We start from the raw sequence: 16,450 nt of genomic DNA, 5'->3' as shown, positions 1-16,450 counted from the left end.
TACCACTTCAACTATCTTTACATGTACATTTCAGTAGCAGTAAGTACAGTTGCATGCTGTGTTGTGTAACCATTACCACCGTCTATCTCCAAGTCCTTTTCATCTTGTACCCCTTCAGCAATAACTCCCCTGACATGCTGGGATTTTCTTGACTTCTCTAGAAGAGACCAACAAAAGATTATCAGACTGATTTTCTGCAAATGTGGAAAATGTCAGTGCCATCATACCACCTGCTGACAGCATTTATAAAACATTATTAGTTGTAAGATGTGTGCTGATTTCAGAGATGTTAAAATGTGAGGAAAATGTGTTGCTTAGAATTGCTGAAATATGAGGATTTTTTTTTTTTTTTTTTTAACAGAGACCTCATGATCAGTGTTCCATGAATGGGTTTCAGGTGAGCTACAACCTTGTGCTTGTCTGTCCTCCAGGTGGCCAGGCACAACCACACACACCTGGAATCTTACACTGAGCATTATTTGCTTTGAGTAGCATTACCCATGCATCCCAATGTACCCTAAAACATTATCATTTTCTATGTGTAATGTGACATGAAAAAGGCTAGGAAGCACATCTCTGGCAGATCTCCATCTTTAGTCTGGCTGGATTTCTGGGCTTATGTTTAAGTCAGTATCATCGGTGTGTATCAGAGGCAGGGGTACTGATGGGGGAGCTGTTCAAATATACCTCACCTAATGAAGCAGTGAACCTGCCATGACATATCCAAGCCCGCAAGACTCCTTCTGCATTATGCTGGAAAGCTAAACAGAAGTGACCTTGAGCTACCCACTACAATAAAAGTCTTCACATCCTCTCTGAGCCAGCAGTTTCTTTTGTACTACTTCGGGCAGTTTTGGTTCTACAGTGATATAAACTCAAGCACAACTGGCTGAATGGAAAAATAACTTACTTTTCAAGAAGCCTAGAGGTAGGGAAACTCCAGGGTTGGTTAATTCAGCAGCTCAGTGGTTCTTTAAGAATTTGAGTTCTTTTTATCTCTCAGCTCTCTGTTATCCTTGGCTTGTTTGCCTCTTTCCCAGCCTGAATTCTTTCAAAGCTGTGTGAATGGTAAAGCAACTCCTAACACGATGCTCTTACAGAATGTCTCTGTGCCCTTTGTTTTTTCAAGACTTCTAGCTTCTTTCTGCTATTTCCCATTAGGTAGACTTGACTTAGATCCCTAAGCATTAACCAATCACTGCCAGTGAGAGCAGGCTCATCTGACTCACCTAGATCAATCTGGATTTAAGTCCCAGTTCTCTGGAGTCAGAGTAGACTCTGAACAAAGTCTATTCTATTAGCAAAGAAGAGATACAGGAATTTTTGGTGGTACACAAGCAAGAGTGTGTGCTGAAGTACTTTTAGGGAACAGTCTTACAAAACTGCAGCTCCACAGTGATTGTGTACTCATTACAGTATTTACAGCCAATAAAGTTAAAATTAATAAGATGTCTATCAATAAAGGGTCAGTAACTGAGAGTACAGCCATACAATGAAATGGGTACTAGCAAAGCATGAGATAGTAATGTGTGCAATTAATATGAAAAGTGAACAAGTTGTAAGATTTCAATAGTTATTGTTGTAGAACAGTGAATGGGGTTTGACTCCATTTTGATCCCTTAAGTACACTCATGTACATATGTATTGAGACATAGAATTTGTGTGATATAACCTAAAAGGGATTAATGTATGGGTGGTGGTGGGGGGAGAGGAACTTTCATTAAAAAGTTTATATGATTTAGTTTGGCTTTTTAGAAATAAAATATTACTCTTGCAATTACAAAAATAAGTTTGCCACATGGGTAGAAATAACAGGGAGATGTTATACTACTAGTAATGTGATAAAAATCTACTTCTACATAACAGCCACATGTCTAAAGAAATTAACGCTATTATTGTTTCTTTTGAGGTCTGTTGCCTACTTTGGGAGTGACTGATCTTTATAGTTCAGCTGGGCTGTCTGAAGGGACAGCAACTAACCACATGTGAGTAGTTTTACATTAATTAAAAATAAAAATTCAGCTCCTCAGTTGCACGAGGCACATTCAAGTGCTCAACAAAGTTGGGGATGGTGGCACATGCCTGTAATCTCAACCATTTGGAAGGCCAAGGTAGGAGGATTGCTTGAGCTCAGGAGTTCCAGGCTAGCGTAGGCCACGTAGATCCATCTTTAAAAGCAAGAAAGTACTTACCACCTCACATGGCTGGTGTCTATCTTGTTGGAGAGCATGGATTATAGAACATTTCCACTCTTGCAGAAAGGCCCACTGGACAGCGCTGTCCCGAGCCTCATGGCTTGTAAGCATAGGCATAGTCTCTTGGTATCCAGGTGGCTTTGGGCAAGATATTTACACTATTTTCTTCTATAGGTTTCTACTCATTAAAACAGGGATAATGATATCACAGAAGTGATGAGCAAATTAAAATTCTTGCAAATGCCTCACACATAATAAATCATAAGCTACCTGGTAAATAAGATACCTGGTATAACTATTAGGCACTATCTAAAGTTTGGATATGGTTTACCTGTCAGAAATTCATGTACTGGAAGCTTGGTCCCCTATGTCATGGTACTGCAAGGCGGTGGAACTTACGAGGTCTGGTCCACTAGAAGAGGATGAGGTGGTGGGGCATTACTCTCATGAATAGATTGACATCTTCCTCTAGAGACTGGGTTGGTTCTTTCAAGACTGGAATAGGTCTCGAGGAATAAGTGTCCACAGAACTGGAAGCCTCCTTCCCTTCCATTTCTCTGCCTTTTTTGTGATGCAGCCCAAGAGCTTCACCAGAAGCTGAGCAGATGCTGGCACCATATTCTTAGACTTTCCCATCTCTAGAACTGTGAGCCAAAATAAACTCATTCGTCACTTAGTGCTGGGTACTTGGCTGTAGCAATAGAAAAGGGGCTAGGACAGGAGCCTTTCACCACTATTGATTTAACATTTACTAAATGTTGGACATTGTCTTTATTCCACCATCTCATGTTTAAGATGAGGAATGACAAGTGAAGCTTCCCCGTCACATGAGAAGTGGCAGGGCAGGAAGTCAGAGCCAGGTCTGGTTCTGAGGCTCATGTCCCTTGTGTTTAATCTGTAAGTGACCTTTGTGTGTGTGTGAGGGGATGAGTAATTAGCCTTCCCTCTGGTGCCCCTGTCTTCTCCCCCTTATCTTCCCTTTCTGACCAAGAGCTGACTGGTTCAAAAGAACCACTATACAGTTTCAGATTTCTGATTCTGATTCTCCTCCGTCTCTCTGTCTCTGTCTCTGTCTCTCTGATGGCAAAAAGACTGGAGATAAGAGGACAAGGAAATTTATTAGCAGCCATGTACCCAATTTTTTGTAGCATATGAATTTTTCCAGTTTCTTCCTGTGGGTTTTCTAAAAGTTGAATAGTCCTTTCAAGGGAAACCACTTGTGACCAAATTTTGGAAGGGGAGGTCTTGGCAGAGGACCAGACAGGAAGAGGTGATTATCTTGAAAAGCTTCTAATCATCCCATGTCTCTGCTTGAAGGTTCAGTCACACAAACCCTGGCTAGGGGTTGGGAAGCCACAGGAGCAGATACTACTGGAAGCATTTCGAGGGTGGCTTGGGAGGAGATGAGGCAGTGGAGTGTTCACTAGCGTACCAGGGAGGGGCTTGGTATTCATCATCACTGCCAGAAATGGCACCTTAATGAGCGCTCCTTTACACCTGTTCCCTGATTCTGCGAACTGTAGGTGAATGTGAGCTGCTGTGGCAGCGAAGAGAAGAAACGTATTTGTGGAGCAGGTCTTGCTTTGTGCTGCATTTCTAAGCTACAGTTCCAGTTGGCTACTGTTTTCCTATGAGTCAACATTTATATTAAAGTTACTGCCGTGAGCTGAAGTGCTATGGAAAACACGCCTTCGGGTTTTTCGGTCTTCTTAAACTATGAGTAAGAGTGTGTGTGTGTGTGTGTGTGTGTGTGTGTGTGTATTAGGAGAAAGACAACTCATGCAAACTTTTGAAAGGCCAATGAGAGCGGGATTTTTAGGATGCTGTGATGTAGCTTGAGGTCAAAGAAAAGGAAGAGGATGGTTTAGCAAGACCAGCTTAGGCTATGAAGGCATCTCATGTGAAAATTATATCAGGATTTGTTTATGTGTACTCTGCAAAAACTGAAAATTGAATTCAGTCTGTCCTCCTAGCTTCCAAGCAGTAGATTTGGAATCGTCTGAGGGATTTCACTATGTAGTAGATTGTCGATATTTAACTTGATAGATAGTATTTGACTAGAAAAACAGGAAGTAGTGGACTTTAATGCTGTTGTGTTATTTCTTCCTCCCCAATCCAAATCATGAGGTTTCCTTTTGTGGCTGAAATAGGGTTTTTAAAAGCATATATCTGAGTACAACACCTAGAACAGTGGCTAGTTTAGCTTCAAGTCCAAAATGCGTGAGTTGCTTAGGTATAATTTGTTGCTATATCGAATACCGAACACTGTGCCAGGCACATCTTGGCCATTCCATAAGTATCTGAATGTATGAATCAGTGGATCCGAATCTCTGTGTGTGTTCTTCTGTGTAATTATCTTGACACTGAGAGTTAATGTAATTTCAATGTATTTTCACTGGTGTTGGCTCCCTTGATGTTTGATGTGAAGTTGGGATAACCACGCCCTTCCACATAGTTGATTTCCAAGTTTTTCTTCTGTGGGATTGAGTTAAAGCATGAATTTTTCTTCCAACATTTCTTTTTAGGTTGATCTTTGTTTGGGAAGCTTCCAGCCTTTAGTGATTACAATCCAAAGAAGCTTTTCTCCTGGCCCTTCCTGGTGCCAACATGCCTTCTCTCCATTAAAACAATAACACTGCGTCTCTGATTAATGAGGTAAAGGCCAAGGTCTTCACACTGGAATATGTCTACCCCACAAGACATACAGAGACTTAAAAAGGGGTACTGGGCATTGAAGCATGCAGTTGTGTATCTTCACAAGTTAACAAGTTCTTAGAACTGACCTGCATTAGAACACTTCAGGCTCTGGGTTGTTTATCTTCTGCTACCTCTCCTGTTTCTGTCTTCCTTCTCCTATGCTACAAAACAAAGGCCTTGCTCTCCTCCATCTCACATTTTACTAAAGTGCGTTGCCGGGGATATAAAAACCTTGGAAATAGATCCAAAGAATAATTTCACTGGACAATACATATTTATTTATTTATTTATTTTTTTTTGGTTTTTCTCCGGTACCAGGAACCGAACTCACGACGTTGCGCTTGCCAGCCAGGCGCTTTTGCCGCTGAGCTAAATCCCCAGCCCCAATACATATTTATTGAATGCCTGCTAACTATATTGCTGTTTACAGCACTGTTTTCAACAGCCAAGAAATAGGAACAACTAAGTGTCCGTTGACTGATGAATGGATAAAGAAAATGTGGTATATACACACAATGGGATTCTATTTAGCCATAAAAAGAGGGAAATCCTGTCATCTGTGATAATGTGGATGGCACTAGAGATAAATATGTTATGTGAAGCAATCTAGACCCATAAAAAGAAGGACCACACAGTGTCACTCATATGGAATCTAAAAAAACATCAATCTCATAGAAGCCAAGATTGGACCAGAGGCTAGGGGAAGAATGGGGAAAAGTTAGTGAGTGGGTGCTAAATTGCAGTTAGATGAAAAACAAGAAGTTCTAGCATGCTGTTGCATAGTGAGTTGCCTGGAGATAATATACTGTGTGTTTCAGAAAGCTAGAAGAAAAAATTTTGATTGTTTTTATTGTAAGGAGATAGATACATTTAAATTGATTTAAGCATTATACAATGCATGCATATATTGAAACATCACATGGTACCCTGTTAATAAGTACAGTTTTTGTCTTTTATGTTTCAATTTAAATTTTTTAAATAAAAAATAACCACTGTTTTGAGTGACCAACATAAAAATATGAGTAAATAGTCTGATTATATTGGATTATCAACTCTAGAGGTGAGAAAGTTTTGCAAACACAGTTACGATAGAGCCACTTTGCAACTGTAATCCTGAAAAGGTGCATACTCAGGCACTAGCATAGAATCTCGTATGAAGGTTGCACCAACACAGCTGAAATTTGGAAGGACCTTATTCTAGGGACAGTCTGCACACCATATACAACCCCTTGAGTTATGGAACACATGACCGCCTTGTTGTAGTTCATGCCTGCCACAAATATTTACTGAGCACCACCTACCCTACTTGTGCCAGGCATTGTACTAAAAGGTGGATAAATCTTAGTAAGCAAAAGGACATGGCCTGAAGTTGGCTAGGTTCAGTGTCAGTCTTCTGGGGAAGGTCAGGTGAGCTTTGCGGGCTGGCAGGGAAGGGGGATAGGTAGCAAAAGCTTCCAGTCATGCTTTTGTACCAGCGCAGAGAAAATTCTCAATGCATACAAACTGCTATTAATTAGTAAAAAGTAATGATGTTGCTGCTTACTACTGTTACCAGTATTAATGCTAACCTTAATTACTGCCATCAGTATCACTAGCTAGGTCATGTGTATCTTAATCAAAGTGACCATTGGAAATAGCACCAATCTGGAAGCTGCCTTTTAACATGCCAAGCACTGTTTTAAGCCCTTGACATGCCATGCCTCATTTGCTCCTCACAATAACCTAGTGTCATCTCTGTTTTACCAAATAGGTAACTGAGACATGGAAAAGTTAAATAACTTTTTCAAGGGCACAAAGCTATGTCCTTTTCAAGGACACACAGGGTTTGACCCCAGGCCATCTGGCTCTATGATGGTGGCTGTATTCCTAATCACAATATGATTAACAAAGAATATTTCGAGCACAGTTTATTTGTATCAGGCTTTATGGAAATGCGCACTCACAAGTATATGGATGTCCTTCTGAACAGTTGTCTCTGGGGCCAGACTTCTGAGCCAGAAGTGCATAGCCCAGTTCACAGTTGAGATTCTGACTCTGATACCAGTTAACTGCTATTCAAGTGGAGAGAGACAGCAAAGGCAGGCATGCTGATGTGCTTCAGGGGATCTGGGCTCAGAGGGCAGCTCCCCTAAGCTCCCTCTCAGTGAAGGATTTGCTTTTCAAAAAAAAATAACTAGTGGTACTTGGTATTGAACTCAGGACCTTTGCACTGAGCTATAAACTCAGCCTTTTTAGTACAGTTTTTTCTTTTGAGATTGAATCTAATAAGTCACTAAGTTTCCTGGGTTGGGCTCAAACTTATAATCTTCCTGCCCCAGCCTACCAGAGTGCTGAGATTGCAGGTATGTGCTTCCGTGCCTGGCTAGGATTTGTTTATCTAGTGAACATTTACCGAAGACCTGTTTCTTGGCTGAATTGTTAGTACTCATTCTCCAAAGAGGAGTAGGATGTGGTGGTTCTTCTGTAGAAACTCAGAACCTGTTATGATAGGTAGGTGTGCAAAAAAAGTCACTGCTCCATAAAGTGGCTATGGATGAGGCTGGGGGTGGGCCCCAAGGAAGCAGTTCCCATCTGGCACCAGGAATAAGGGTCAAGAAATATGTCCCATGGGGGATACCCTAGACATAGATCTTAAACGATTATGAGCCTTGAGATAAAAAGGTCAGAGGGGAACATCAAGATAAAACAACAAGTGCCAATGTGTGGAGTCAGTGAACTCTGTGTTAGAATTGACATCCAGTACAGCTGTTGTAGTAGGGAAGTGTGTGTGCAGGAGCCAGGAGACAAGGTGAGAGAAATAGATAGGAATTACATATCATGGAGGACCTCACAAACCAGTGGGTGCCCCGCAGGGCTCTATATAGGAAGGGACATAGGTGAATATTTTGGACAATGGCTCTTGCTGCAGAGAGGGACATGATCTGGAGTGAGTGTGGGCTGTTGGGTAGAGAAAGGAGCAGATGGAAGAATCCAGTAAGAACCTTCTGTGAAAGTGCTCAGTAGAGACTGAGGTAGTAAAATAAGCCAGCCTTAGTTGTGGCCTAAAAATGGAGAGTAAGAGAAAAAGTGGTTTAGAAAGACTTGGAAATGTTTGGCCAGTTACTTTTGGAGATAATAGCGGTGGCATAAAACAAAATATAAATGGGTAAGTTACAGAAACTTGGAGCAGAATGTGTGAAGTTGTCTCTCTAATCCAGTCCTAAGAACCTTTGGCTTTTAGTTGAGTGGAATAATAACTGTTAAGTTTCAGGTTTCTTTGCATCTAGACATAAGTTCTGGCCAATAAGCTAAAACCATTGTGTCCACATGATAACTCTGGGTACTATCTTTGAAAGACAGCTGACTCTTACTCTTTTATTTTTTGTTCCTTCATCCATCTTGTTGCCAGGAGCATGGTTTCCTCCATCTTCAATCATGAAAACCAAAAGAAGATCTCCAGAAAGCTCACCCTGAGCACCAAGGAGCTGAGGTCCCTGAGGATCTAGTGGAGCCAAGTGCCATATCTGCCCTAGACTGCCTGCTTCCAGACTTTACATGAAAAAGACAGAGGTTTATATTGTTAGGCGATTGTTAATTTGATTTTGAGATGCATGTAGTTGAACTTTAATTAACTGATGACAAACGTATGAGATGGATGCATAATGTGGGGATTTCCCAGTGTTGTCAGGTCAAAGGAATGATTTTGTGGTTATTCATTGAAACATCTTAGACAATAAGGTTTTATTTCCATAACTCCAGTTTCCATTGCTAGCAAATTCTCAGAAAAAAAAAAAAAAAAAAAAAGTCTTCCTGAGAAGCCTCTTGGCCAGATGAGGTGAGGGCTGTGATGAAGTGCATGTTTAGATCTAACCTCTGACTTCCTGTATAGTTGGTGTGTCTATTAACCATGTTTTCTCATGCCTCACTTTTGATACTTTGTCATCTAGGGTCTTGCTGACTCCTAGAGCTAATTCCTAGAGGCAGTAAACAAATCATGCTTGAGTGCATCTTTCATAACCAAACCATTAAAAAAACTGAAAGCTTTCATTCTAAAATGAGGAACAAGACAAGGATGTCCACTGTCACCACTCCTATTCAATATAGTTCTGGAAACATTAGCAAGAGCAATTAGACAAGAGAGAGAAATAAAAGGAATAAGGATAGGAAAGGAAGACGTTAAATTATCATTATTCACAGATGACATGATATTCTACATAGAAGAGCCCAAAAACTCCACCAAAAGACTTGGAGATTTAATAAGTAAACTTAGTAGTGTAGCTGGATACAAAGCCAATGCTGAAAATCAATAACATTCCTGTACACAAACAAAAAATTGAGAGAGAAATTAGGGAAACAGCACCCTTCACAATAACATCCAAAAAAATGAAATACTTAGGAATCAATCTAACAAAGGAAGTAAAAGATCTAGACAGTGAAACTTGCAGTACTCTGAAAAAGGAGAGTGAAGAGGTATCAGAAAATGGAAAAATACCCCTTGCTCATGGATAGGAAGACTCAACATTGTGAAAATGGCTGTACTCCCAAAACTGATACAAATTTAGTGCAGTCCCTATCAAAATACCATTAGATACCTCACAGATCTAGAGAAAACATTCCTAAAATTCATTTGGAAACAGAAGAGACCTAGACTAGCAAAGGCAATCCTGGGCAACAAAGGTAAAGCAGGAGGTATCACAATCCCTGACTTGCAATTATACCACAAAGCTACCTGGATAAAATCAGCATGGTACTGGCAGAAAAAAGGCCTGAGGATCAGTGGAACAGATTAGAAGATGCAGACACAACTACAAACACACTCAGTCACCTTATCTTCAATAAAGGGGCCAAACATGTTCACTGGAAGAAAGATAGACTAATAAATGACTCTGGAAAAACCAGCTTTCCACATGCCAAAGACTAAAACTAAACCTATGTCTATCACCATACACTAACCTACAGTCAAAATGGAACAAGGATCTAAAAATTAAAACAGAAACATTAAATCTACTGGAACACAAAGTAGGTAGAAATCTTGAAGACTAAGGTGTAGGCAGAGAGTTCATGAACAAACCAAACTGCATGGGATGTACTTCAAAGAATCAACAACTGGAATCTCATCCTAGTAGAAAGTTTTTCCACATCAAAAGAAATCACCAACAGAGTGAAAAGACAATGCACAGAGTGGGAAAAAATTTTAGTCAAGTGTACCACAAATAAAGGACTTCTATCTAGAATATATAAAGAATTGAAAAACATCAGCCCTCCCCAATTCAAAGACTCAATCCAAAAATGGGCATCTGAGATGAATACACTGTTCTCAGATGAAGAAATAAAAATGGCAAATAAATATATGAAAAAATGTTCAACATCACTGGTCATTCAAGAAATGAAAATTAAAACAACACTGAGATTCCATCTCATCCAGGAAAGAATATCTATCATCAAGAAATCAACCACTAACAAATGCTGGGGGGTTGTGGGGTAAAAGGAACTTCTCCACTTTTGGTGGAAGTGTAGACCAGTACAACTACTATGGAAATCAGTGTGGACATTCCTCACAAAACTAGGATTAGAGGTTCTATTCCACCTAGCTATTCCCCTTCTGGGTATTTTCCTAGAAGAATTAAAAACATCATACCACAGAGATATATATGCACCCATGTTTATAGCAGTGCAATTTGTTATAGCTAAATCTTGGAAACAACCCAAACGCCCATCAATTAAGGAATGGATAAAGAAGATGTGGTATTTTTATACAATGGAGTATTACTGAGAAGGATAAACTCATGGCTTTTATAGGTAAATGGATACAACTTGAGACCATACTCATAAGTGAAATAAATCGGACTCACATGTGTGAACATCGTATTGTCTCCTTTGTATAATAAACTGAAAGAGTAAATAAGATCCAAAATGTACAATGATATTATGAAATGGGAAGAAACTGCTCAAAAGGAAAGAACAACTGGGATGTGGGAAAGGAGAAAAGGAAGGGAAAAGAAAAAAATATATAGATGTATATACACAAGATAGCTAAGATAATTATACTACTAATTTCTATTCATTAAAAAGAATTGTATGTATATTTGATTAATTTTTCATGTGTATATTTTACAGTCTGAGCAGCTACTTTGAAGATAATAGAGTTTTGAAATTCTGTATCATTGTTTTTATTATTTTTTATCTTTAAAATAAAAAAATAAAATGTCCAATCCAGACCACCTAACCCTAAACACTCCTGAACACTATTCCCCTGTATTAATCACCCTATGGCCCAATACCAGACAGCCAGCGATAGGTCTGTATCCCAGAGTGCACTGGAGTTATTCTAACTTAGTTTGAAAGCTGCTAACCTGATTTGCCCTGGTCTTCTGGAAACCACCATAAAGATTCTTGCTCCTGTCTGCTCTTTACTCCCTCTGCCTCCTGGCCAACCCTGGTACTTCCCATGAGGCTCTGCCTGCCTTCCTATTTCTAGGAGTCTGGAAATGTGTAGACTTCCTCCATTATGACAGTTATTTTCACATGTGTGCTTCTTACCACTCCTGACTGAAAGAAATGCCAGGTACTCTTAAAACAGTGTGTGCCTCCATTTCCCTGACTGGAAGACCAGCACACAGCTCTTCAGCAAAGAATGCTGATGCAGAGTTTTGGAAGAAAGAAGCATGCAAGAGGGAGAGGACCCAATAAAATGATATTCATTCATATTCATGGCATTTGGTTTACCAAAGTGATGATTCAATACTGCTGAGCGCTTGTGTTTTAGATTTGATGAATAATTAGTTTATAATAAGTGAATGCTATTTAATCCTTGGAGTATGTGCATAATCCTTTAGGTGCTTACAGTTTCTTTTCTCTGAATATTCTATTCATGTTTATGTAGCACTTGTAAACTGCATGTGGTACTTTTACACAGGTAAATGATATGCTTAATAAGAAGTAAAATATCTGCACCTAGGAACTTGTAGTTAAGAAACTTTGTTATTTAGAATTAATTTAATACACTAGATGATTATGACTAAGAGTGCTTTTTATTTAAAAGGGGGCAATCTCTTCCTGAGTGCCACAAATGAGCATGTCAAGACCCGCATGAGTCATCCCTACCCACAGCACTGAGCACCTGATCTATTGCCTTCCTTGTAACCAAGCGCTACTGCAGAAGCAATTAAACATTGAGAACAGCAGTGTGTTAGCTAAAGCTGAGGAATCAATTACTCCTTGGTCCTATCAGTCCAAGTATATCTATGATTCAAGCAATCCAGGATAGAAAGTGTCGGTCTTTACACAACAAATAGATTAAGGACAATAATTCACTTGACCATTGCATGCTTTTTAAACGTGAACTAACCCTATATATTGAAACACTATTTTTTAAAAAAACATTCCCTGGGCTGTATAGGCAATTTGTTAGGTGATAGATCTGTGATATAAATACGGTCAGTCAAGGAGGCAGGGCTTACAAATATGAAATGTGGCGGTTTATTTTTTACTTTATTTGTGATTTTGCCTCCTTATTCTCTCAACTTCTAAGTTGAGATAGTCTTTAGAATATATCATGGTGTGGTATGGGGCTTGACTGCAAGATATTAAAAGCTTAATTAAATATATAAAGCTCTAGCATTCCTTAATGCAATGTAAATGCGAACCATTTTTGTAAGGATATAAATGACTCTGCCTTAGATAGAGCAGGAATGCTTTCAGAGTGTATTATGTGCATTGTCTCCTTTGCTGTTCATAACAATCTTCTAAGGTAGGAGGGAAGGCAAGATTTCTTCTCTGTTTTATTGATCAGAGGCCCAAACTACCCAGACCAGAAGCGATGGAGCTGGCCCTGGAATGCAAGTCTTCTTCTTCCAATCCATGACATGCCTTGTGATCCTAGAGTTGGTTTTGGAGGGAACCAGGGTCCCCTGGTTTATTATTTTGACTTCCTAAATTTCATATAATATTCATCATCTTTGCAAAAAGGTAAATCTTCTTTCCTACTTTATCAGTATGTTTTCATCAGCTTGGAAATGAGATTTAGTGATTCCTAGATTTCATTTGTGACTGTGGATTTTGATAGTGGAAAATGTTTACTCTTGAAGCCCTAAGGGAAAGTAGTAGGGGTCCTGTTGCTTTCCTGCCAAATACACCTTATGCACTCTAAATACAAGGAAATATCAAGAGGTACATTTATTTATGTGTGGTGATGCATGTTTGTGGAGCAGGAATTTTTAAACTACTTGGCTAACAATTCAAGCTTTTGGAGAAATTGTATGAATCATGCCCCCTTTAATAGTACATGGCAGATGTTTTAGGAATTGGAAATTAAATGCAACAATTAGCAATTATACTGCAATAAATTATACTTTTAAAAGAAAAAGTTGAGGACAGATATACTGATTATTCAACAAGATAAGACAAGTTTAAGATAGACACTTTGGGAAGGTTAACTATGCCTGGAGTGAGACCACATTCTCTACCAAAAGAAGAATTCTCCCCTTCGGAATGAACAGGCACTAAACCCAAATCAATCTGATTCAAGTGCAGGTACAAGCAATTACCCATGGGTTGCAAGAGCCTTCTGTGGCTTTTTTTTTTTTTTTTAGAATAGAAAGGATCCCCCACTGTTGAATGCTTAATGCTAGAGAGAGTACTATGTCCTACTTGACTGGGTCCACAGGAGACAGATGTTGGTATAATGGTAAACACTTGATTCTTCAAACAAGATGGGAAGCTTTTGACTTCTTTAAATCTATCAGTTTTCAAGAGTAACAATTAAATGCCTTGTGAGACTTTCCTACTGACCAAATTTTGTTAAATTTTATGTATAAAGTATCCCTAAAATTTGTGGCTAAAATAATTTGACCTCTGATTTTGACTTTAAGTAGTCTCAGTTTTTTGAGCAATTTTTTGACTTTTCGACCATATTTATAAATGCAAAGCAAGACAATATAGGTAATATCTATTGTGTAATTAATTAGTATAACATGGCGGCAATGTGACACAGTAGGAAACTAATAGGTGTTCAAAGCTTCACTTTGATTCTTTCCAACCTTGTGGTCTTGGACTGATCACATAGATGTTTATGTCACATATTCCTCTTCCTAAACAGGAATGAAGATACCTGATCTTCTAGGCTGTTGTTGTAAGTAGTATATGCGGCAGTTAATGTATAGTACATTCTGGATTATTGGTGCATGGGCAACACTTACAATGTCAGCTTGCAAATGCAAGAAATCAGCTTCTGCATGAGAAGATTCAACCTTGCAATAAACATGTATTCTACCTTTCTCCAAAAGGGATTTAGCCACAAATCCCTTGGAGTTGAGGCAGGTTTACTTTAAAGGGGTTTATCTCCTGTGCCATCCCGATTGAGAGCTCTACTTCCTGAGAGCTGTGTCGAGAAAACAAGACTGTATACAACCTTATGGGCTGGGAGTGTAATAGTTGATGAGTCATGACTGCTGTGGTTTAGGAGAAGATAACTGTGGCTTGTGAGCAGGTATTTTCCTTGCTTGGCCTAAAAATTCTCATCCCTAGCACCAAAGAGATTTATATCAGCTTCTATTGCTGAATTGTGTGCAAGATGCCCACAGGTAACTTTGTTATTGGAAAGGCAGGTTGCTTCAGTGAGAATAGGGAAGGACAGACAGCTGGAAACCTGTTTTCCTTGGCTACATGCCTTCCCCACTCTATGCTATGCACCCAGTGCTGCAGCCCCACTGAGATGCCTCCAATTTCCTAAAATGGGCCCTGCCCTCTTACAAGTAAAGGTTTTGGCACATAGTCTTCCTACTTCTGAGAATGCCATTTCTCATCTTTTGCGATTTGGCAAATTCTACTCACCCTTCAAGGGCTAGCTCAAGTGTAGATTCTTAACCTAAGGAGCTCTGATAGACTCAACTGGAGAAATTCCTTGTATTCTTGGTGCCTACCTCACAATAGGCCCTTAATAAAATATGTGGATGTACAAAGAGGAAGATATTGATGAGTTGGCACTTACACATTTTCTTGAGAAAATAATTCAGGTTTGAGAGCTATGTTGGTTCCTTCTGGAATTTGTAAGACCATATGTTTAGCTCCTTTCCTCTCCCCCCTCAACCCTGCTTCCTTCTCCCTCTCCTCCCTCCTTCCCTCCTCCTCTTTTTATGTAGTACTGGGGCACTTGTGCATGCCAGGCAAGTGTTCTACCACTTAGCTACATCTCCTGTCCTTCACAAATTAAAAATTTTTTTCACACCAGGTCTAAACTGCCCCCAGGCTGCTCTCAAACTTGTCATCCTGCTGTCTCAGTCTCCTGATGAGCTGAATTACAGGCTCACACCACCACCATGTCTGGCTAGGGTCCTGCATGTTTTAAAGAGGTACAGTACTACCACTGATTAAGTGTTAAATAAAAAAATAAAGTTTTAACATTTGAAATGGACTTTTAAAATTATGATGGTTTAATTTCAAGGGAAGTAAGACCAACAAGGTTTGAATTTTTAAAAATTGTGGTAAACTACAGATAACAAAATCTAGCGTTTTCAGTGTAATTTGGTGGCATTGTGAGCATTCACACTGTTGTAAACCCTCAGCACTGTCCACCTCCAGAACTCTGTTAATCTTGAAGAACTCAAATGCCACTCCCATTAAACAGGAACTCCGGACTGACTCCTCCTTCCAGTCCATAGCATCCTCCATTTTGCTTTGATGAATTTGTCTACTCCTGATACCTCATGTACGTGGGATCACATCATGTTTCTCCTCTTGTGACCGGCTTGTTTCACCTAACATAATGTTGTCAAGATTCACCAGAGTTATAGCAAATCAGAATTTCCTTTCTTTTGAAGACTGAATAATATTTCATCATTTACATGCCATATTTTATACATATGCACTACATTTTGTATATCCATTTATCTCTTGATAGACATAGGATGCTTCTACCCCTTGACTATTTTGAGTAACACTCCTACAAACATGAGTATATACTTATCTCTTCAACATTTGCTTTTAATTCTTTTGAGTATATAGTCAGAAATGGCACTGTAAGTTTATGGTACTTATATTTTTAATTTTTTGAGGAACATCCATAATATTGTCCACTAGTTTTTGCACAATTTTACATTCCCCATAACAGAGAACATGAGTTCTGATTTCTCATACCCTTGTCAACACTTGTTATTGTTATTTTCTGATTTTTTTGGATAGTAGCCATCCTAAATGGCTGTGAGGTAGTATCTAAGAAGAATATAATTCAAACTAACAGGAAGACAGTAGTAACTCTCTAGGAAATAGTTGGCTTTGAGTTTTATTGACTCTAATAATTTGTAACTTGAAGGAGAAGAGTGTTTGGCTCATGTCTACTTGCTTGATGTAGCAAGCAAACCCAACACAACAGGGACTGGAAATAGACTTCTGTGGCTATAATATGGGAGGAAGGGTATGTAGGTTAGCATGTCACCTCATGGTCATAAGATGGCTGCCAGTCACCACAGAGGTGACATAAGTCCTTATTTATATTCTGGATGTGAAGAAGCAGAGGAGGGAAAACAGGAGGACATACATAATTGTTCCCATCCCACTCTAAAACATAGAATTTAAGCTCTACA

At 39.3% G+C, this 16,450-nt stretch overlaps 1 long non-coding RNA gene across 1 annotated transcript; it reads left to right on the top strand.

The window, feature by feature from the left end:
* Positions 1 to 360: 360 nt before the first annotated feature.
* Positions 361 to 8,675, top strand: LOC106147803. The gene is made up of 3 exons (XR_001232775.1): positions 361 to 397; positions 1,910 to 1,985; positions 8,281 to 8,675. It is a non-coding gene; the product is annotated as an uncharacterized LOC106147803 (long non-coding RNA).
* Positions 8,676 to 16,450: the final 7,775 nt, after the last annotated feature.

This window comes from Chinchilla lanigera, unplaced genomic scaffold, assembly GCF_000276665.1.
Source record: "Chinchilla lanigera isolate Chin_1 unplaced genomic scaffold, ChiLan1.0 scaffold00009, whole genome shotgun sequence".
In the NCBI taxonomy this organism is placed as follows: Eukaryota; Metazoa; Chordata; class Mammalia; order Rodentia; family Chinchillidae; genus Chinchilla; species Chinchilla lanigera.
This window is presented reverse-complemented; position numbering and strand designations above follow the sequence as displayed.